This window comes from Hordeum vulgare, chromosome 1H, assembly GCF_904849725.1.
Source record: "Hordeum vulgare subsp. vulgare chromosome 1H, MorexV3_pseudomolecules_assembly, whole genome shotgun sequence".
Classification (NCBI taxonomy): Eukaryota; Viridiplantae; Streptophyta; class Magnoliopsida; order Poales; family Poaceae; genus Hordeum; species Hordeum vulgare.
This window is the reverse complement of record NC_058518.1, coordinates 453,429,844-453,454,081: the sequence shown is the minus strand read 5'-3', so window position 1 is coordinate 453,454,081 and position 24,238 is coordinate 453,429,844.

Sequence of the window (24,238 nt, the reverse complement as noted above, 5' to 3'; positions counted from 1 at the left end):
GTAATAAATCTAACACCCATACAGTTCTGGTGTCGATCATGTTTTGGCCGTGGAAGAGGTTTAGTCAGCGGGTCTGCTACATTCAGATCCGTGTGCACTTTGCATATATTTACGTCCTCTTCCTCGACGTAGTCGCGGATGAGGTTGAAGCGTCGTTTGATGTGTCTGGTCTTCTTGTGAAACCGTGGTTCCTTTGCTAAGGCAATGGCACCCGTGTTGTCACAGAACAAGGTTATTGAATCCAGTGCACTTGGCACCACTCCAAGATCCGTCATGAACTGCTTCATCCAGACACCCTCCTTAGCCGCCTCCGAGGCAGCCATGTACTCCGCTTCACATGTAGAATCTGCTACGACGCTTTGCTTGGAACTGCACCAGCTTACTGCACCCCCATTAAGAATAAATACGTATCCGGTTTGCTTCTTAGAGTCATCTGGATCTGTGTCAAAGGTTGCATCGACGTAACCTTTTACGGCGAGCTCTTCGTCACCTCCATACACGAGAAACATCTCCTTAGTCCTTTTCGGGTACTTCAGGATATTCTTGACCGCTGTCCAGTGATCCACTCCTGGATTACTCTGGAACCTACCTGCCATACTTATGGCCAGGCTAACATCCGGTCTAGTGCACAACATCGCATACATGATAGAACCTATGGCTGAAGCATAGGGGACGGAGCGAATATGCTCTCTATCTTCATCAGTTGCTGGGCACTGAGTCTTACTCAATCTCGTACCTTGTAAAACTGGCAAGAACCCTTTCTTGGACTGTTCCATTTTGAACCTCTTCAAAACTTTATCAAGGTATGTGCTTTGTGAAAGTCCTATCAGGCGTTTTGATCTATCCCTATAGATCTTAATGCCTAGAATGTAAGCACCTTCTCCTAGGTCCTTCATAGAGAAACTTTTATTCAAGTAACCTTTTATGCTCTCCAAAAGCTCTACGTTGTTTCCAATCAGTAATATGTCATCCACATATAATATTAGAAACGCCACAGAGCTCCCACTCACTTTCTTTTAAATACAGGATTCTCCAACCACTTGTATAAACCCAAATGCTTTGATCACCTCATCAAAGCGTTTGTTCCAACTCCGAGATGCTTGCACCAGTCCATAAATGGATCGCTGGAGCTTGCACACCTTGTCAGCATTTTTAGGATCGACAAAACCTTCGGGTTGCATCATATACAACTCTTCCTTAAGGAAACCGTTAAGGAACGCCGTTTTGACATCCATCTGCCAGATTTCATAATCGAAAAATACAGCTATTGCTAACATGATTCTGACGGACTTAAGCATCGCTACGGGTGAGAAAGTCTCATCATAGTCAACTCCTGGAACTTGTGAAAAACCCTTTGCCACAAGTCGAGCTTTATAAACGGTCACATTACCGTCAGCGTTCGTCTTCTTCTTAAAGATCCATTTGTTCTGAATAGCCTTGCGGCCCTCAGGTAGTATCTCCAAAGTCCACACTTTGTTCTCATACATGGATCCTATCTCGGATTTCATGGCTTCTAGCCATTTGTTGGAATCTGGGCCCACCATTGCTTCTTCATAATTTGCAGGTTCATTGTTGTCTAACAACATGATTGATAAGACGGGATTACCGTACCACTCTGGAGCAGCGCGTGATCTCGTCGACCTGCGTGGTTCAACAGAAACTTGAACTGGAGTTTCATGATCATCATCATTAACTTCCTCCTCAACCGGCGTCGCAACGACAGAGGTTTCCCCTTGCCCTGTGCCACCATCCAGAGGGATGAGAGGTTCGACAACCTCGTCAAGTTCTATCTTCCTCCCACTCAATTCTCTCGAGAGAAACTCCTTCTCGAGAAAAGCTCCGTTTTTAGCAACAAACACTTTGCCCTCGGATTTGAGATAGAAGGTGTACCCAACTGTCTCTTTTGGGTAACCTATGAAGACGCACTTTTCGCTTTGGGTTCCAGCTTTTCAGGCTGAAGCCTTTTGACATAAGCATCACATCCCCAAACTTTAAGAAACGACAACTTTGGCCTTTTGCCATACCACAGTTCGTATGGTGTCGTCTCAACGGATTTTGATGGTGCCCTATTTAAAGTGAATGCAGCTGTTTCTAATGCATAACCCCAAAATGATAACGGCAAATCAGTAAGAGACATCATAGATCGCACCATCTCTAACAAAGTACGATTACGACGTTCAGACACACCATTACGCTGTGGTGTTCCATGCGGTGTTAACTGCGAAACAATTCCACATTGTCTTAAGTGAGCACCAAACTCGAAACTCAGATATTCACCCCCACGATCAGACCGTAGGAACTTGATCTTCTTGTTACGATGATTTTCCACTTCACTCTGAAATTGCTTGAACTTTTCAAATGTTTCAGACTTGTGCTTCATCAAGTAGACATAACCATATCTACTTAAATCGTCAGTGAAGGTGAGAAAATAACGATATCCGCCGCGTGCCTCTACGCTCATTGGACCACACACATCGGTATGTATGATTTCCAACAAGTCACTTGCACGCTCCATTGTTCCGGAGAACGGAGTCTTAGTCATCTTGCCCATGAGGCATGGTTCGCACGTGTCAAGTGAATCAAAGTCAAGTGACTCCAAAAGTCCATCAGCATGGAGTTTCTTCATGCGCTTTACACCAATATGACCCAAGCGGCAGTGCCACAAAAATATGGCGCTATCATAGTTTACTCTAACTCTTTTGGTCTCAATGTTATGTATATGCGTATCGCTATCAAGATTCAATATGAACAATCCTATCACATTCGGTGCATGACCATAAAAGATGTTACTCATAGAAATAGAACAACCATTATTCTCAGACTTAAAAGAGTAACCGTCTCGCAATAAACAAGATCCAGATATAATGTTCATGCTCAACGCAGGCACTAAATAACAACGATTTAAGTTCATCACTAATCCCGATGGTAGCTGAAGTGACACTGTGACGACGGCGATTGCATCAACCTTGGAACCATTTCCTACACGCATCATCACTTCGTCTTTCGCCAGCCTTCGTCTATTCCGCAGTTCCTGCTTCGAGTTGCAAATGTGAGCAACAAAACCGGTATCTTATACCCAGGCACTACTACGAGAGCCGGTTAAGTACACATCAATAACATGTATATCAAATATACCTGATTTTTCTTTGCCCGCCTTCTTATCTGCCAGATACTTGGGGCAATTGCGCTTCCAGTGACCCATACCCTTGCAATAGAAGCACTCTGTTTCAGGCTTAGGTCCAGCCTTGGGTTTCTTCGGCGGATTGGCAACAGGCTTGCCGCTCTTCTTGGAATTGCCCTTCTTGCCTTTGTTGTTTCTCTTGAAACTAGTGGTCTTGCTCACCATCAACACTTGATGCTCTTTACGGAGTTCAGACTCTGCGACTTTCAGCATCGCAAACAACTCGCCGGGAGACTTGTTCATCCCTTGCATGTTGTAGTTCAACACAAAGCCTTTATAGCTTGGCGGCAGTGATTGAAGGATTCTGTCAATGATAGCTTCTTGCGGGAGTTCAATCCCCAGCTCAGCTAGACGGTTTGAGTACCCCAGACATTTTGAGCACATGTTCACTGACAGACGAGTTTTCCTCCATCTTGCAAGCATAGAATTTATCGGAGGTCTCATACCTCTCGATCCGGGCGTTCTTCTGAAAGATAAACTCCAACTCCTGGAACATCTCAAATGCTCCATGACGCTCAAAGCGACGTTGAAGTCCCGGTTCTAAGCCATACAAGACTGCACATTGAACTATTGAGTAGTCCTCCTTACGTGCTAACCAAGCGTTCTTAACATCCTGATCAGCCGTAGCGGGTGGTTCATCTCCTAGCGCAGCATTAAGGACATAATCCTTCTTCCCAGCTTGTAAGATTAGCTTAAGATTACGAGCCCAGTCTACAAAGTTGCTTCCATCATCTTTCAACTTAGCTTTCTCTAGGAACGTATTAAAATTCAGGATGACTGTCGCGTGAGCCATGATCTACAACACAAATATATTCAAAGTGGACTTAGACTATGTTCAAGATAATTAGAGTTTAATTTAATCAAATTATATGCTAAACTCCCACTCAAAAAGTACATCCCTCTAGTCATTTGAGTGGTTCATGATCCACTTATACTATCCCAAGTCCGATCATCACGTGAGTTGAGTATAGTTTCAGTGGTAAGCATCCCTATGCTAATCATATCAACTATATGATTCATGATCGACCTTTCGGTCTCATGTGTTCCGAGGCCATGTCTACACATGCTAGGCTCGTCAAGCTTAACCCGAGTGTTCCGCGTGCGCAACTGTTTTGCACCCGTTGTATGTGAACGTTGAGTCTATCACACCCGATCATCACGTGGTGTCTCGAAACGACGAACTGTAGCAACGGTGCACAGTCGGGGAGAACACAATTTCGTCTTGATATTTTAGTGAGAGATCACCTCGTAATGCTACCGTCGTTCTAAGCAAAATAAGGTGCATAAAAGGATTAACATCACATGCAATTCATAAGTGACATGATATGGCCATCATCACGTGCTTCTTGATCTCCATCACCAAAGCACCGGCACGATCTTCTTGTCACCGGCGCCACACCATGATCATCCATCAACGTGTTGCCATCGGGGTTGTCGTGCTACTTATGCTATTACTACTACAGCTACATCCTAGCAAAATAGTAAACGCATCTGCAAGCACAAACGTTAGTTTAAAGACAACCCTATGGCTCCTGCCGGTTGCCGTACCATCGACGTGCAAGTCGATATTTCTATTACAACATGATCATCTCATACATCCAATATATCACATCACATCGTTGGCCATATCACATCACAATCATACCCTGCAAAAACAAGTTAGACGTCCTCTAATTTTGTTGTTGCATGTTTTACGTGGTGACCAAGGGTATCTAGTAGGATCGCATCTTAGTTACGCAAACACCACAACGGAGATATATGAGTTGCTATTTAACCTCATCCAAGGACCTCCTCGGTCAAATCCGATTCAACTAAAGTTGGAGAAACCGACACTTGCCAGTCATCTTTGAGCAATGGGGGTTACTCGTAACGATGAAACCAGTCTCTCGTAAGCGTACGAGTAATGTCGGTCCAAGCCACTTCAATCCAACAATACCGCGGAATCAAGAAAAGACTAAGGAGGGCAGCAAAACGCACATCACCGCCCACAAAATCTTTTGTGTTCTACTCGAGAAGACATCTACGCATGAACCTAGCTCATGATGCCACTGTTGGGGAACGTCGCATGGGAAACAAAAAATTTCCTACGCGCACGAAGACCTATCATGGTGATGTCCATCTACGAGAGGGGATGAGTGATCTACGTACCCTTGTAGACCGTACAGCAGAAGCGTTAGAGAACGCGGTTGATGTAGTGGAACGTCCTCACGTCCCTCGATCCGCCCCGTGAACAATCCCGCGATCAGTCCCACGATCTAGTACCGAACAGACGGCACCTCCGCGTTCATCACACGTACAGCTCGACGATGATCTCGGCCTTCTTGATCCAGCAAGAGAGACAGAGAGGTAGAAGAGTTCTCCGGCAGCGTGACGGCGCTCCGGAGGTTGGTGATGACCTTGTCTCAGCAGGGCTCCGCCCGAGCTCCGCAGAAACGCGATCTAGAGGAAAAACCGTGGAGGTATGTGGTCGGGCTGCCGTGGAAAAGTCGTCTCTAATCAGCCCTAAAACCTCCGTATCTATAGGTTGGAGGGAAGGGGTCGGCCGAGTCCAAGGGGGAGGACTCTCCCCCCCAAACCGAGTTGGACTAGGTTTGGTGGGATGGAGTCCCCCTTCCTTCCCACCTCCTCCTTTTTTTTTCTTTCTCTCTTGATTTTCTTCTCCTTGGCGCATAGGGCACTTGTGGGCTGTCCCACCAGCCCACCAAGGGCTGGTGGGTCTCCCCCAAGGCCTATGGGCTTCCCAGGGGTGGGTTGCCCCCCCCCCCCGGTGAACTCCCGGAACCCATTCGTCATTCCCGGTACATTCCCGGTAACTCCGAAAATCTTGCGGTAATCAAATGAGGTCATCCAATATATCAATCTTCATTTCCGGACCATTCCGGAAACCCTCGTGACGTCCGAGATCTCATCCGGGACTCCGAACAACATTCGGTAACCAACCATATAACTCAAATACGCATAAAACAACGTCGAACCTTAAGTGTGCAGACCCTGCGGGTTCGAGAACTATGTAGACATGACCCGAGAGACTCCTCGGTCAATATCCAATAGCGGGACCTGGATGCCCATATTGGATCCTACATATTCTACGAAGATCTTATCGTTTGAACCTCAGTGCCAAGGATTCGTATAATCCCGTATGTCATTCCCTTTGTCCTTCGGTATGTTACTTGCCCGAGATTCGATCGTCAGTATCCGCATACCTATTTCAATCTCGTTTACCGGCAAGTCTCTTTACTCGTTCCGTAATACAAGATCCCACAACTTACACTAAGTTACATTGCTTGCACGGCTTGTGTGTGATGTTGTATTACCGAGTGGGCCCCGAGATACCTCTCCGTCACACGGAGTGACAAATCCCAGTCTTGATCCATACTAACTCAACTAACACCTTCGGAGATACCTGTAGAGCATCTTTATAGTCACCCAGTTACGTTGCGACGTTTGATACACACAAAGCATTCCTCCGGTGTCAGTGAGTTATATGATCTCATGGTCATAGGAATAAATACTTGACACGCAGAAAACAGTAGCAACAAAATGACACGATCAACATGCAACGTCTATTAGTTTGGGTCTAGTCCATCACGTGATTCTCCCAATGACGTGATCCAGTTATCAAGCAACAACACCTTTGTTCATAATCAGAAGACACTGACTATCATTGACCAACTGGCTAGCCAACTAGAGGCATGCTAGGGACGGTGTTTTGTCTATGTATCCACACATGTAAATGAGTCTTCATTCAATACAATTATAGCATGGATAATAAACTATTATCTTGATACAGGAATTATAATAATAACCATATTTATTATTGCCTCTAGGGCATAATTCCAACAGTTTTGTCTATGTATCCACACATGTATTTAAGTCTTCATTCAATACAATTATAGCATGGATAATAAACGATTATCTTTATATAGGAATTATAATAATAACTATATTTATTATTGCCTCTAGGGCATAATTCCAACAGTCTCCCACTTGCACTAGAGTCAATAATCTAGCCCTCACATCATCATGCGAATTACATTGTAATAAATCTAACACCCATACAGTTCTGGTGTTGATCATGCTTTGCCCGTGGAAGAGGTTTAGTTAGCGGGTCTGCTACATTCAGATCCGTGTGCACTTTGCGTATATTCACGTCGTCCCCTTCGACGTAGTCGCGGATGAGGTTGAAGCGTCGTTTGATGTGTCTGGACTTCTTGTGAAACTGTGGTTCCTTTGCTAAGGCAATGGCACCTGTGTTGTCACAGAACAAGGTTATTGGATTCAGTGCGCTTGGCACCACTCCAAGATCCATCATGAACTGCTTCATCGAGACACCCTCCTTAGCCGCCTCCGAGGCAGCCATGTACTCCGCTTCACATGTGTTGGAATTATGCCCTAGAGGCAATAATAAATGTATAGTTATTATTATAATTCCTGTATCAAGATAATAGTTTATTATCCATGCTATAATTGTATTGAATGAAGACTCATTTACATGTGTGGATACATAGACAAAACACCGTCCCTAGCATGCCTCTAGTTGGCTAGCCAGTTGATCGATGATAGTCAGTGTCTTCTGATTATGAACAAGGTGTTGTTGCTTGATAACTGGATCACGTCATTGGGAGAATCACGTGATGGACTAGACCCAAACTAATAGACGTAGCATGTTGATCGTGTCATTTTGTTGCTACTGCTTTCTGCGTGTCAAGTATTTATTCCTATGACCATGAGATCATATAACTCACTGACACCGGAGGAATGCTTTGTGTGTATCAAACGTCGCAACGTAACTGGGTGACTATAAAGATGCTCTACAGGTATCTCCGAAGGTGTTAGTTGAGTTAGTATGGATCAAGACTGGGATTTGTCACTCCGTGTGACGGAGAGGTATCTCGGGGCCCACTCGGTAATACAACATCACACACAAGCCTTGCAAGCAATGTAACTTAGTGTAAGTTGCGGGATCTTGTATTACGGAACGAGTAAAGAGACTTGCCGGCAAACGAGATTGAAATAGGTATACGGATACTGACGATCGAATCTCGGGCAAGTAACATACCGAAGGACAGAGGGAATGACATACGGGATTATACGAATCCTTGGCACTGAGGTTCAAACGATAAGATCTTCGTACAATATGTAGGATCCAATATGGGCATCCAGGTCCCGCTATTGGATATTGACCGAGGAGTCTCTCGGGTCATGTCTACATAGTTCTCGAACCCGCAGGGTCTGCACACTTAAGGTTCGACGTTGTTTTATGCGTATTTGAGTTATATGGTTGGTTACCGAATGTTGTTCGGAGTCCCGGATGAGATCACGGACGTCACGAGGGTTTCCGGAATGGTCCGGAAACGAAGATTGATATATAGGATGACCTCATTTGATTACCGGAAGGTTTTCGGAGTTACCGGGAATGTACCGGGAATGACGAATGGGTTCCGGGAGTTCACCGGAGGGGGGCAACCCACTCCGGGGAAGCCCATAGGTATTTGGGGGGGTCACACCAGCCCTTAGTGGGCTGGTGGGACAGCCCACCAATCCCCTATGCGCCAAGGGAGAAAAAATCAAAGGAAAGAAAAAAAAAAGGGAGAAGTGGGAAGGGGGAAGGACTCCCTCCCACCAAACCAAGTAGGACTCGGTTTGGGGGGGGAGAGTCCTCCCCCCTGGCTCGGCCGACCCCTTGGGGGTCCCTTGGACCCCAAGGCAAGGTCTCCCTCCCTCCTCCTATATATATGGGGCTTTTAGGGCAGATTTGAGACGACTTTCTCACGGCTGCCCGACCACATACCTCCATAGTTTTTCCTCTAGATCGTGTTTCTGCGGAGCTCGGGCGGAGCCCTGCTGAGACAAGATCATCACCAACCTCCGGAGCGCCGTCACGCTGCCGGAGAACTCTTCTACCTCTCCGTCTCTCTTGCTGGATCAAGAAGGCCGAGATCATCGTCGAGCTGTACGTGTGCTGAACGCGGAGGTGCCGTCCGTTCGGTACTAGATCGTGGGACTGATCGCGGGATTGTTCGCGGGGCGGATCGAGGGACGTGAGGACGTTCCACTACGTCAACCGCGTTCTCTAACGCTTCTGCTGTACGATCTACAAGGGTACGTAGATCACTCATCCCCTCTCGTAGATGGACATCACCATGATAGGTCTTCGTGCGCGTAGGAAAATTTTTGTTTCCCATGCGACGTTCCCCAACAGTGGCATCATGAGCTAGGTTCATGCGTAGATGTCTTCTCGAGTAGAACACAAAAGGTTTTGTGGGCGGTGATGTGCGTTTTGCTGCCCTCCTTAGTCTTTTCTTGATTCCGCAGTATTGTTGGATTGAAGCGGCTTGGACCGACATTACTCGTACGCTTACGAGAGACTGGTTTCATCGTTACGAGTAACCCCCTTTGCTCAAAGATGACTGGCAAGTGACGGTTTCTCCAACTTTAGTTGAATCGGATTTGACCGAGGAGGTCCTTGGATGAGGTTAAATAGCAACTCATATATCTCCGTTGTGGTGTTTGCGTAAGTAAGATGCGATCCTACTAGATACCCTTGGTCACCACGTAAAACATGCAACAACAAAATTAGAGGACGTCTAACTTGTTTTTGCAGGGTATGATTGTGATGTGATATGGCCAATGATGTGATGTGATATATTGGATGTATGAGATGATCATGTTGTAATAGAAATATCGACTTGCACGTCGATGGTACGGCAACCGGCAGGAGCCATAGGGTTGTCTTTATACTAACATATGTGCTTGCAGATGCGTTTACTATTTTGCTAGGATGTAGCTTTAGTAGTAATAGCATAAGTAGCATGACAACCCCGATGGCAACACGCTGATGGATGATCATGGTGTGGCGCCGGTGACAAGAAGATCGTGCCGGTGCTTTGGTGATGGAGATCAAGAAGCACGTGATGATGGCCATATCATGTCACTTATGAATTGCATGTGATGTTAATCCTTTTATGCACCTTATTTTGCTTAGAACGACGGTAGCATTATGAGGTGATCTCTCACTAAAATTTCAAGACGAAATTGTGTTCTCCCCGACTGTGCACCGTTGCTACAGTTCATCGTTTCGAGACACCACGTGATGATCGGGTGTGATAGACTCAACGTTCACATACAACGGGTGCAAAACAGTTGCGCACGCGGAACACTCGGGTTAAGCTTGACGAGCCTAGCATGTGCAGACATGGCCTCGGAACACATGAGACCGAAAGGTCGATCATGAATCATATAGTTGATATGATTAGCATAGGGATGCTTACCACTAAAACTACTCTCGACTCACGTGATGATCGGACTTGGGATAGTGTAAGTGGATCATGAACCACTCAAATGACTAGAGAGATGTACTTTTTTGAGTGGGAGTTTAGCATATAATTTGATTAAGTTAAACTCTAATTATCTTGAACATAGTCTAAGTCCACTTTGAATATATTTGTGTTGTAGATCATGGCTCACGCAAGTGTCATCCTGAATTTTAATACGTTCCTAGAGAAAGCTAAGTTGAAAGATGATGGAAGCAACTTTGTAGACTGGGCTCGTAATCTTAAGCTAATCTTACAAGCTGGGAAGAAGGATTATGTCCTTAATGCTGCGCTAGGAGATGAACCACCCGCTACGGCTGATCAGGATGTTAAGAACGCTTGGTTAGCGCGTAAGGAGGACTACTCAATAGTTCAATGTGCAGTCTTGTATGGCTTAGAGCCGGGACTTCAACGTCGCTTTGAGCGTCATGGAGCATTTGAGATGTTCCAGGAGTTGAAGTTTATCTTTCAGAAGAACGCCTGGATCGAGAGGTATGAGACCTCCAATAAATTCTATGCTTGCAAGATGGAGGAAAACTCGTCTGTCAGTGAACATGTGCTCAAAATGTCTGGGTACTCAAACCGTCTAGCTGAACTGGGGATTGAACTCCCGCAAGAAGCTATCACTGACAGAATCCTCCAATCACTGCCGCCAAGCTATAAAGGCTTTGTGTTGAACTACAACATGCAAGGGATGAACAAGTCTCCCGGCGAGTTGTTTGCGATGCTGAAAGTCGCAGAGTCTGAACTCCGTAAAGAGCATCAAGTGTTGATGGTGAGCAAGACCACTAGTTTCAAGAGAAACGGCAAAGGCAAGAAGGGCAATTCGAAGAAGAGCGGCAAGCCTGTTGCCAATCCGCCGAAGAAACCCAAGGCTGGACCTAAGCCTGAAACAGAGTGCTTCTATTGCAAGGGTATGGGTCACTGGAAGCGCAATTGCCCCAAGTATCTGGCAGATAAGAAGGCGGGCAAAGAAAAATCAGGTATATTTGATATACATGTTATTGATGTGTACTTAACCGGCTCTCGTAGTAGTGCCTGGGTATTCGATACCGGTTCTGTTGCTCACATTTGCAACTCGAAACAGGAACTGCGGAATAGACGGAGGCTGGCGAAAGACGAAGTGACGATGCGCGTAGGAAACGGTTCCAAGGTTGATGCAATCGCCGTCGGCACCGTGTCACTTCAACTACCATCGGGATTAGTGATGAACTTAAATCATTGTTATTTAGTGCCTGCGTTGAGCATGAACATTATATCAGGATCTTGTTTATTGCGAGACGGTTACTCTTTTAAGTCTGAGAATAATGGTTGTTCTATTTCTATGAGTAACATCTTTTATGGTCATGCACCGAATGTGAGAGGATTGTTCATATTGAATCTCGATAGCGATACGCATATACATAACATTGAGACCAAAAGAGTTAGAGTAAACAATGATAGCGCCATATTTTTGTGGCACTGCCGCTTGGGTCATATTGGTGTAAAGCGCATGAAGAAACTCCATGCTGATGGACTTTTGGAGTCACTTGACTTTGATTCACTTGACACGTGCGAACCATGCCTCATGGGCAAGATGACTAAAACTCCGTTCTCCGGAACAATGGAGCGTGCAAGTGACTTGTTGGAAATCATACATACCGACGTGTGTGGTCCGATGAGCGTAGAGGCACGCGGCGGATATCGTTATTTTCTCACCTTCACTGACGATTTAAGTAGATATGGTTATGTCTACTTGATGAAGCACAAGTCTGAAACATTTGAAAAGTTCAAGCAATTTCAGAATGAAGTGGAAAATCATCGTAACAAGAAGATCAAGTTCCTACGGTCTGATCGTGGGGGTGAATATCTGAGTTTCGAGTTTGGTGCTCACTTAAGACAATGTGGAATTGTTTCACAGTTGACACCGCCTGGAACACCACAGCGTAATGGTGTGTCCGAACGTCGTAATCGTACTTTGTTAGAGATGGTGCGATCTATGATGTCTCTTACTGATTTGCCGTTATCGTTTTGGGGTTATGCATTAGAAACAGCTGCATTCACTTTAAATAGGGCACCATCAAAATCCGTTGAGACGACACCATACGAACTGTGGTATGGCAAAAGGCCAAAGTTGTCGTTTCTTAAAGTTTGGGGATGTGATGCTTATGTCAAAAAGCTTCAGCCTGAAAAGCTGGAACCCAAAGCGGAAAAGTGCGTCTTCATAGGTTACCCAAAAGAGACAGTTGGGTACACCTTCTATCTCAAATCCGAGGGCAAAGTGTTTGTTGCTAAGAACGGAACTTTTCTCGAGAAGGAGTTTCTCTCGAGAGAATTGAGTGGGAGGAAGATAGAACTTGACGAGGTTGTCGAACCTCTCATCCCTCTGGATGGTGGCGCAGGGCAAGGGGAAACCTCTGTCATTGCGACGCCGGTTGAGGAGGAAGTTGATGATGATGATCATGAAACTCCAGTTCAAGTTTCTGTTGAACCCCGCAGGTCGACGAGATCACGTGCTGCTCCAGAGTGGTACGGTAATCCCGTCTTATCAATCATGTTGTTAGACAACAATGAACCTGCAAATTATGAAGAAGCAGTGGTGGGGCCAGATTCCAACAAATGGCTAGAAGCCATGAAATCCGAGATAGGATCCATGTATGAGAACAAAGTGTGGACTTTGGAGATACTGCCTGAAGGCCGCAAGGCTATTCAGAACAAATGGATCTTTAAGAAGAAGACGGACGCTGACGGTAATGTGACCGTTTATAAAGCTCGACTTGTGGCAAAGGGTTTTTCACAAGTTCCAGGAATTGACTATGATGAGACTTTCTCTCCCGTAGCAATGCTTAAGTCCGTCAGAATCATGTTAGCAATAGCTGCATTTTTCGATTATGAAATGTGGCAGATGGATGTCAAAACGGCGTTCCTTAACGGTTTCCTTAAGGAAGAGTTGTATATGATGCAACCCGAAGGTTTTGTCGATCCTAAAAATGCTGACAAGGTGTGCAAGCTCCAGCGATCCATTTATGGACTGGTGCAAGCATCTCGGAGTTGGAACAAACGCTTTGATGAGGTGATCAAAGCATTTGGGTTTATACAAGTGGTTGGAGAATCTTGTATTTACAAGAAAGTGAGTGGGAGCTCTGTGGCGTTTCTAATATTATATGTGGATCACATATTACTGATTGGAAACAACGTAGAGCTTTTGGAGAGCATAAAAGGTTACTTGAATAAAAGTTTCTCTATGAAGGACCTAGGAGAAGCTGCTTACATTCTAGGCATTAAGATCTGTAGGGATAGATCAAAACGCCTGATAGGACTTTCACAAAGCACATACCTTGATAAAGTTTTGAAGAGGTTCAAAATGGAACAGTCCAAGAAAGGGTTCTTGCCAGTGTTACAAGGTACGAGATTGAGTAAGACTCGGTGCCCAGCAACTGATGAAGATAGAGAGCATATGCGCTCCGTCCCCTATGCTTCAGCCATAGGTTCTATCATGTATGCGATGCTGTGCACTAGACCGGATGTTAGCCTGGCCATAAGTATGGCAGGCAGGTTCCAGAGTAATCCAGGAGTGGATCACTGGACAGCGGTCAAGAATATCCTGAAGTACCTGAAAAGGACTAAGGAGATGTTTCTCGTGTATGGAGGTGACGAAGAGCTCGCCGTAAAGGGTTACGTTGATGCAAGCTTTGACACAGATCCGGACGACTCTAAGTCACAAACCGGATACGTATTTATTCTTAATGGGGGTGCAGTAAGCTGGTGCAGTTCCAAGCAAAGCGTCGTAGCAGATTCTACATGTGAAGCGGAGTACATGGCTGCCTCGGAGGCGGCCAAGGAGGGTGTCTGGATGAAGCAGTTCATGACGGATCTTGGAGTGGTGCCAAGTGCACTGGATCCAATAAACTTGTTCTGTGACAACACTGGTGCCATTGCCCTGGCAAAGGAACCAAGGTTTCACAAGAAGACCAGACACATCAAACGACGCTTCAACCTCATCCGCGACTACGTCGAGGAGGAGGACGTAAATATATGCAAGGTGCACACGGATCTGAATGTAGCAGACCCGCTGACTAAACCTCTTCCACGGCCAAAACATGATCGACACCAGAACTGTATGGGTGTTAGATTTATTACAATGTAATTCACATGGTGATGTGAGGGCTAGATTATTGACTCTAGTGCAAGTGGGAGACTGTTGGAATTATGCCCTAGAGGCAATAATAAATGTATAGTTATTATTATAATTCCTGTATCAAGATAATAGTTTATTATCCATGCTATAATTGTATTGAATGAAGACTCATTTACATGTGTGGATACATAGACAAAACACCGTCCCTAGCATGCCTCTAGTTGGCTAGCCAGTTGATCGATGATAGTCAGTGTCTTCTGATTATGAACAAGGTGTTGTTGCTTGATAACTGGATCACGTCATTGGGAGAATCACGTGATGGACTAGACCCAAACTAATAGACGTAGCATGTTGATCGTGTCATTTTGTTGCTACTGCTTTCTGCGTGTCAAGTATTTATTCCTATGACCATGAGATCATATAACTCACTGACACCGGAGGAATGCTTTGTGTGTATCAAACATCGCAACGTAACTGGGTGACTATAAAGATGCTCTACAGGTATCTCCGAAGGTGTTAGTTGAGTTAGTATGGATCAAGACTGGGATTTGTCACTCCGTGTGACGGAGAGGTATCTCGGGGCCCACTCGGTAATACAACATCACACACAAGCCTTGCAAGCAATGTAACTTAGTGTAAGTTGCGGGATCTTGTATTACGGAACGAGTAAAGAGACTTGCCGGCAAACGAGATTGAAATAGGTATACGGATACTGACGATCGAATCTCGGGCAAGTAACATACCGAAGGACAGAGGGAATGACATACGGGATTATACGAATCCTTGGCACTGAGGTTCAAACGATAAGATCTTCGTAGAATATGTAGGATCCAATATGGGCATCCAGGTCCCGCTATTGGATATTGACCGAGGAGTCTCTCGGGTCATGTCTACATAGTTCTCGAACCCGCAGGGTCTGCACACTTAAGGTTCGACGTTGTTTTATGCGTATTTGAGTTATATGGTTGGTTACCGAATGTTGTTCGGAGTCCCGTATGAGATCACGGACGTCACGAGGGTTTCCGGAATGGTCCGGAAACGAAGATTGATATATAGGATGACCTCATTTGATTACCGGAAGGTTTTCGGAGTTACCGGGAATGTACCGGGAATGACGAATGGGTTCCGGGAGTTCACCGGAGGGGGGCAACCCACTCCGGGGAAGCCCATAGGTATTTGGGGGGGTCACACCAGCCCTTAGTGGGATGGTGGGACAGCCCACCAATCCCCTATGCGCCAAGGGAGAAAAAATCAAAGGAAAGAAAAAAAAAGGGAGAAGTGGGAAGGGGGAAGGACTCCCTCCCACCAAACCAAGTAGGACTCGGTTTGGGGGGGGGGAGAGTCCTCCCCCCTGGCTCGGCCGACCCCTTGGGGGTCCCTTGGACCCCAAGGCAAGGTCTCCCTCCCTCCTCCTATATATATGGGGCTTTTAGGGCAGATTTGAGACGACTTTCTCACGGCTGCCCGACCACATACCTCCATAGTTTTTCCTCTAGATCGTGTTTCTGCGGAGCTCGGGCGGAGCCCTGCTGAGACAAGATCATCACCAACCTCTGGAGCGCCGTCACGCTGCCGGAGAACTCTTCTACCTCTCCGTCTCTCTTGCTGGATCAAGAAGGCCGAGATCATCGTCGAGCTGTACGTGTGCTGAACGCGGAGGTGCCGTCCGTTCGGTACTAGATCGTGGGACTGATCGCGGGATTGTTCGCGGGGCGGATCGAGGGACGTGAGGACGTTCCACTACATCAACCGCGTTCTCTAACGCTTCTGCTGTACGATCTACAAGGGTACGTAGATCACTCATCCCCTCTCGTAGATGGACATCACCATGATAGGTCTTCGTGCGCGTAGGAAAATTTTTGTTTCCCATGCGACGTTCCCCAACAACATGTAGAATCTGCTACGACGCTTTGCTTGGAACTGCACTAGCTTACCGCACCCCCATTAAGAATAAATACGTATCCGGTCTGCGACTTAGAGTCGTTCGAATTTGTGTCGAAGCTTGCATCGACGTAACCTTTTACGGCGAGCTCTTCGTCACCTCCATACACGAGAAACATCTCCTTAGTCCTTTTCAGGTACTTCAGGATATTCTTGACCGCCGTCCAGTGATCCACTCCTGGATTACTCTGGAACCTACCTGCCATACTTATGGCCAGGCTAACGTCCGTTCTAGTGCACAGCATTGCATACATGATAGAACCTATGGCTGAAGCATAGGGGACGGAGCTCATATGCTCTCTATCCTCATCAGTTGTTGGGCACTGAGTCTTACTCAATCTCGTACCTTGTAAAACTGGCAAGAACCCTTTCTTGGACTGTTCCATTTTGAACCTCTTCAAAACTTTATCAAGGTATGTGCTTTGTGAAAGTCCTATCAGGCGTTTTGATCTATCCCTGTAGATCTTAATGCCTAGAATGTAAGCAGCTTCTCCTAGGTCCTTCATAGAGAAACTTTTATTCAAGTAATCCTTTATGCTCTCCAAAAACTCCACGTTGTTTCCAATCAGCAATATGTCATCCACATATAATATTAGAAACGCCACAGAGCTCCCACTCACTTTCTTGTAAATACAAGATTCTCCAACCACTTGTATAAACCCAAATGCTTTGATCACCTCATCAAAGCGTTTGTTCCAACTCCGAGATGCTTGCACCAGTCCATAAATGGATCGCTGGAGCTTGCACACCTTGTTAGCATTCTTAGGATCGACAAAACCTTCGGGTTGCATCATATACAACTCTTCCTTAAGGAAACCGTTAAGGAACGCCGTTTTGACATCCATCTGCCAGATTTCATAATCGAAAAATGCAGCTATTGCTAACATGATTCTGACGGACTTAAGCATCGCTACGGGTGAGAATGTCTCATCGTAGTCAACTCCTTGAACTTGCGAAAAACCCTTTGCTACAAGTCGAGCTTTATAAACGGTCACATTGCCGTCAGCGTCCGTCTTCCTCTTAAAGATCCATTTGTTCTGAATAGCCTTGCGACCCTCAGGTAGTACTTCCAAAGTCCACACTTTATTCTCATACATGGATTCTATCTCGGACTTCATGGCTTCTAGCCATTTGTTGGAATCTGGGCCCACCATTGCTTCTTCATAATTTGCAGGTTCATTGTTGTCTAACAACATGATTGACAAGACGGGATTACCGTACCACTCTGGAGCAGCACGTGGTCTCGTCGACCTGCGTGGTTCGACAGAAACTTGAACCGGAGTTTCATGATCATCATCATTAACTTCCTCCTCAACCGGCGTTGCAACGACAGAGGTTTCCCCTTGCCCTGCGCCACCATCCAGAGGGATGAGAGGTTCGACAACCTCATCAAGTTATATCTTCCTCCCACTCAATTCTCTCGAGAGAAACTCCTTCTTGAGAAAAGCTCCATTTTTAGCAACAAACACTTTGCCCTCGGATTTGAGATAGAAGGTGTACCCAACTGTCTCTTTTGGGTAACCTATGAAGATGCACTTTTCCGCTTTGGGTTCCAGCTTTTCAGGCTGAAGCTTTTTGACATAAGCATCACATCCCCAAACTTTAAGAAACGACAACTTTGGCCTTTTGCCATACCACAGTTCGTATGGTGTCATCTCAACGGATTTTGATGGTGCCCTATTTAAAGTGAATGCACCTGTTTCTAATGCATAACCCCAAAACGATAACGGCAAATCGGTAAGAGACATCATAGATCGCACCATCTCTAATAAAGTACGATTACGACGTTCGGACACACCATTACGTTGTGGTGTTCGAGGCGGTGTCAACTGTGAAACAATTCCACATTGTCTTAAGTGAGCACCAAACTCGAAACTCAGATATTCACCCCCACGATCAGACCGTAGGAACTTGATCTTCTTGTTACGATGATTTTCAACTTCACTCTGAAATTGCTTGAACTTTTCAAATGTTTCAGACTTGTGCTTCATTAAGTAGACATAACCATATCTACTCAAATCGCCAGTGAAGGTGAGAAAATAACGATATCCGCCGCGTGCCTCTACGCTCATCGGACCACACACATCGGTATGTATGATTTCCAACAAGTCACTTGCACGCTCCATTGTTCCGGAGAACGGAGTTTTAGTCATCTAGCCCATGAGGCATGGTTCGCACGTGTCAAGTGAATCAAAGTCAAGTGACTCCAAAATTCCATCGGCATGGAGTTTCTTCATGCACTTTACACCAATATGACCTAAGCGGCAGTGCCACAAAAATATGGCGCTATCATTGTTTACTCTAACTCTTTTGATCTCAATGTTATGTATGTGTGTATCGCTATCAAGATTCAATATGAACAATCCTATCACACTGGGTGCATGACCGTAAAAGATGTTACTCATAGAAATAGAACAACCATTATTCTCTGACTTAAAAGAGTAACCGTCTCGGAATAAACAAGATCCAGATATAATGTTCATGCTCAACGCAGGCACTAAATAACAATGATTCAAGTTCATAACTAATCCTGATGGTAACTGAAGTGAAACTGTGCCGACAACGATTGCATCAACCTTGGAACCATTTCCTACGCGCATTGTCACTTCATCTTTCGCCAGCCTTCGTCTATTCCGCAGTTCCTGTTTCGAGTTGCAAATATGAGCAACAGAACCGGTATCGAATACCCAGGCACTACTACGAGAGCCGGTTAAGTACACATCAATAACATGTATATCAAATATACCTGATTTTTCTTTGGCCGCCTTCTTATCAGCCAGATACTTGGGGCAATTGCGCTTCCAGTGACCCATACCCTTGCAATAGAAGCACTCTGTTTCAGGCTTAGGTCCAGCCTTGGGTTTCTTCGGCGGATTGGCAACAGGCTTGCCGCTCTTCTTGGAATTGCCCTTCTTGCCTTTGTCGTTTCTCTTGAACCTAGTGGTCTTGCTCACCATCAACACTTGATGCTCTTTACGGAGTTCAGACTCTGCGACTTTCAGCATCGCAAACAACTCGCCGGGAGACTTGTTCATCACTTGCATGTTGTAGTTCAACACAAAGCCTTTATAGCTTGGCGGCAGTGATTGAAGGATTCTGTCAGTGATAGCTTCTTGCGGGAGTTCAATCCCCAGCTCAGCTAGACGGTTTGAGTACCCAGACATTTTGAGCACATGTTCACTGACAGACGAGTTTTCCTCCATCTTGCAAGCATAGAATTTATCGGAGGTCTCATACCTCTCGATCCGGGCGTTCTTCTGAAAGATAAACTCCAACTCCTGGAACATCTCAAATGCTCCATGACGCTCAAAGCGACGTTGAAGTCCCGGTTCTAAGCCATACAAGACTGCACATTGAACTATTGAGTAGTCCTCCTTACGTGCTAACCAAGCGTTCTTAACATCCTGATCAGCCGTAGCGGGTGGTTCATCTCCTAGCGCAGCATTAAGGACATAATCCTTCTTCCCAGCTTGTAAGATTAGCTTAAGATTACGAGCCCAATCTACAAAGTTGCTTCCATCATCTTTCAACTTAGCTTTCTCTAGGAACGTATTAGAATTCAGGATGACTGTCGCGTGAGCCATGATCTACAACACAAATATATTCAAAGTGGACTTAGACTATGTTCAAGATAATTAGAGTTTAATTTAATCAAATTATATGCTAAACTCCCACTCAAAAAGTACATCCCTCTAGTCATTTGAGTGGTTCATGATCCACTTACACTAGCTCAAGTCCGATCATCACGTGAGTTGAGCATACTTTCAGTGGTAAGCATCCCTATGCTAATCATATCATCTATATGATTCATGATCGACCTTTCGGTCTCATGTGTTCCGAGGCCATGTCTGCACATGCTAGGCTCGTCAAGCTTAACCCGAGTGTTCCACGTGCGCAACTGTTTTGCACCCGTTGTATGTGAACGTTGAGTCTATCACACCCGATCATCACGTGGTGTCTCGAAACGACGAACTATAGCAACGGTGCACAATCGGGGAGAACCCAATTTTGTCTTGAAATTGTAGTGAGAGATCACCTCATAATGCTACCGTCGTTCTAAGAAAAATAAGGTGCAAAAAGGATTAACATCACATGCAATTCATAAGTGACATGATATGGCCATCATCATGCGCTTCTTGATCTCCATCACCAAAGCACCGGCACGATCTTCTTGTCACCAGCGTCACACCATGATCTCCATCATCATGATCTCCATCAACGTGTCGCCATCGGGGTTGTCGTGCTACTCATGCTATTACTACTAAAGCTACGTCCTAGCAATATAGTAAACGCATCTGCAAGCACAAACGTTAGTTTAAAGACAACCCAATGGCTCCTGCCGGTTGCCGTACCATCGACGTGCAAGTCGATATTAACTATTACAACATGATCATATCATACATCCAATATATCACATCACATCGTTGGCCATATCACGTCACAAGCATACCCTGCAAAAACAAGTTAGACGTCCTCTAATTTTGTTGTTGCATGTTTTACGTGGTGACCATGGGTATCTAGTAGGATCGCATCTTACTTACGTAAACACCACAATGGAGATATATGAATTTCTATTTAACCTCATCCAAGGACCTCCTCGGTCAATTCCGATTCAACTAAAGTTGGAGAAACTGGCACCCGCCAGTCATCTATGAGCAACGGAGTTACTCATAGCGATGAAACCAGTCTCTCGTAAGCGTACGAGTAATGTCGGTCCGAGCCGCTTCGATCCAACAATACCGCGGAATCAAGAAAAGACTAAGGAGGGAAGAAAAACGCACATCACCGCCCACAAAAACTTTTGTGTTCTACTCGAGAAGACATCTACGCATGAACCTAGCTCATGATGCCACTGTTGGGGAACATCGCATGGGAAACAAAAAATTTCCTACGTGCACGAAGACCTATCATGGTGATGTCCATCTACGAGAGGGGATGTGTGATCTACGTACCCTTGTAGAACGTATAGCAGAAGCGTTAGTGAACGCAGTTGATGTAGTGGAACGTCCTCACGTCCCTCGATCCGCCCCGCGAACCGTCCCGCGATCAGTCCCACGATCTAGTGCCGAACGGACGGCACCTCCGCGTTCAGCACACGTACAGCTCGACGATGATCTCGGCCTTCTTGATCCAGCAAGAGAGACGGAGAGGTAGGAGAGTTTTCCGGCAGCGTGACGGCGCTCCAGAGGTTGGTGGTGATCTTATCTCAACAGGGCTCCGCCCGAGCTCCGCACAAACGCGATCTAGAGGAAAAACCGTGGAGGTATGTGGTCGGGCTGTCGTGGAAAAGTCGTCTCAAATCAGCCCTAAAACCTCCGTATATATAGGGGGAAGAGGGGGAGCCTTGCCTTGGGGTCCAAGGACCCCTAAGGGCTTCGGCCGAGCCAAGGGGGGCAGCCCTCCCCTTCCAAACCGAGTCCAACTAGGTTTGGAAGGAGGAGTCCTTCCCCCTTTTCCCACCTCCTCTTTTTTTTTCTCTTTGATTTTCTTCCTATGGCGCATAGGGCCTTCTTGGGCTGTCCCACCAGCCCACTAAGGGCTAGTGTGCCACCCCCAAGGCCTATGGGCTTCCCCGGGGTGGGTTGCCCCCCCCCCCCCCCCGGTGAACTCCCGGAACCCATTCGTCATTCCCGGTAACTCCGAAAACCTTCCGGTAATCAAATGAGGTCATCCTATATATCAATCTTCGTTTTCGGACCATTCCGGAAACCCTCGTGACGTCCGTGATCTCATACGGGACTCCGAACAACATTCGGTAACCAACCTTATAACTCAAATACGCATAAAACAACGTCGAACCTTAAGTGTGCGGACCCTGTGGGTTCGAGAACTATGTAGACATGACCCGAGAGACTCCTCGGTCAATATCCAATAGCGGGACCCAGATGCCCATATTGGATCCTACATATTCTACGAAGATCTTATCGTTTGAACCTCAGTGCCAAGGATTCATATAATCCCGTATGTCATTCCCTTTGTCCTTCGGTATGTTACTTGCCCGAGATTCGATCGTCAGTATCCGTATACCTATTTCAATCTCGTTTACCGGCAAGTCTCTTTACTCGTTCCGTAATACAAGATCCCGCAACTTACATTAAGTCACATTGCTTGCAAGGCTTGTGTGTGATGTTGTATTACCGAGTGGGCCCCGAGATACCTCTCCGTCATACGGAGTGACAAATCCCAGTCTCGATCCATACTAACTCAACGAACACCTTCGGAGATACCTGTAGAGCATCTTTATAGTCACCAAGTTACGTTGCGATGTCTGATATACCCAAAGTATTCCTCCGGTGTCAGTGAGTTATATGATCTCATGGTCATAGGAACAAATACTTGACACGCAGAAAACAGTAGCAACAAAATGACACGATCAACATGCTACGTCTATTAGTTTGGGTCTAGTCTATCACGTGATTCTCCTAATGACGTGGTCCAGTTATCAAGCAACAACACCTTGTTTATAATCAGAAGACACTGACTATCTTTTATCAAATGGCTAGCCAACTAGAGGCTTGCTAGGGACAGTGTTTTGTCTATGTATCCACACATGTATTTAAGTCTTCATTCAATACAATTATAGCATGGATAATAAACGATTATCTTGATACATGAATTATAATAAGAACTATATTTATTATTGCCTCTAGGGCATAATTCCAACAATTGAATCATACACCTCCTTCTCTGTGAATTTGGCTGATAAAACCTCATTCTCCTGTTCATTAAGTTGAGGTATATCCTGAACGTTGTTTTCATCCAAAGAGATCATCATCTCATCTAGTACACCAAAAAGACTCTTATAATATTCTGAGATATATAACTTTAAGTTTTCATGACCTATTATAGTTCCCTCCTCTTGCTCTAGTTGAGTAATTATCTTCTTTCGATGTTTGCCATTTGCAATCATGTGAAAGAACTGTGTGTTATCATCCCCATGAATCACCTTCATGACCTTAGCTCTTAGTGCCCATTTCATCTCCTCCTCTCTCAATACTTTTGCAATCTAGTCTCATCATCGATTTTAATATTCCTTTCAATAAGAGTTAGTTGCGCAGACTCAGCTTTGACGTCTAGTTCATCAATCAGATTCGTGAGTCTTTCTTTTTCTTTCTTATAAATACCACTCTGATTTTTCGCCCATCCTCTAAGAAATTGGCGCAAATGTCTGATCTTGTTCTGCCAAATTTCCACGCTAGTGGATCCACCTAAATCTCTAGCCCACTCATTGGTAATTAGATCCATGAAACCTTCTCTTTCAAACCAACTTAGTTCGAATGAGAAGACATTCTTGTTACCCCTATGATTGGCCTCCCCAGAGTCCACCAGAAGAGGTGTGTGATCTGAGATTGCCCTTTGTAAAGCTTGTACTGTGACTAATGGAAATTTCTGCTCCCAGTCAACACTAGTAAGTACCCGATCCAACTTCTCATATGTTGGCACCGGTAATGAATTTGCCCATGTGTATTGTCTACCAGAAAGCTAAATCTCCCTTAAATTAAGGCTCTCAATAACCATATTGAACATCATTGACCATCTTGTGTCAAAATTGTCATTATTTTTTTCATTTTGTCTTCAAATAATATTAAAATCTCCCCCCACCATAATTGGTAGTGTTTCATCTCTACAGATTCTCACTAGATCTACAAGAAAATAAGATTTGAGCTCTAGTTGTGCCGCCCCATA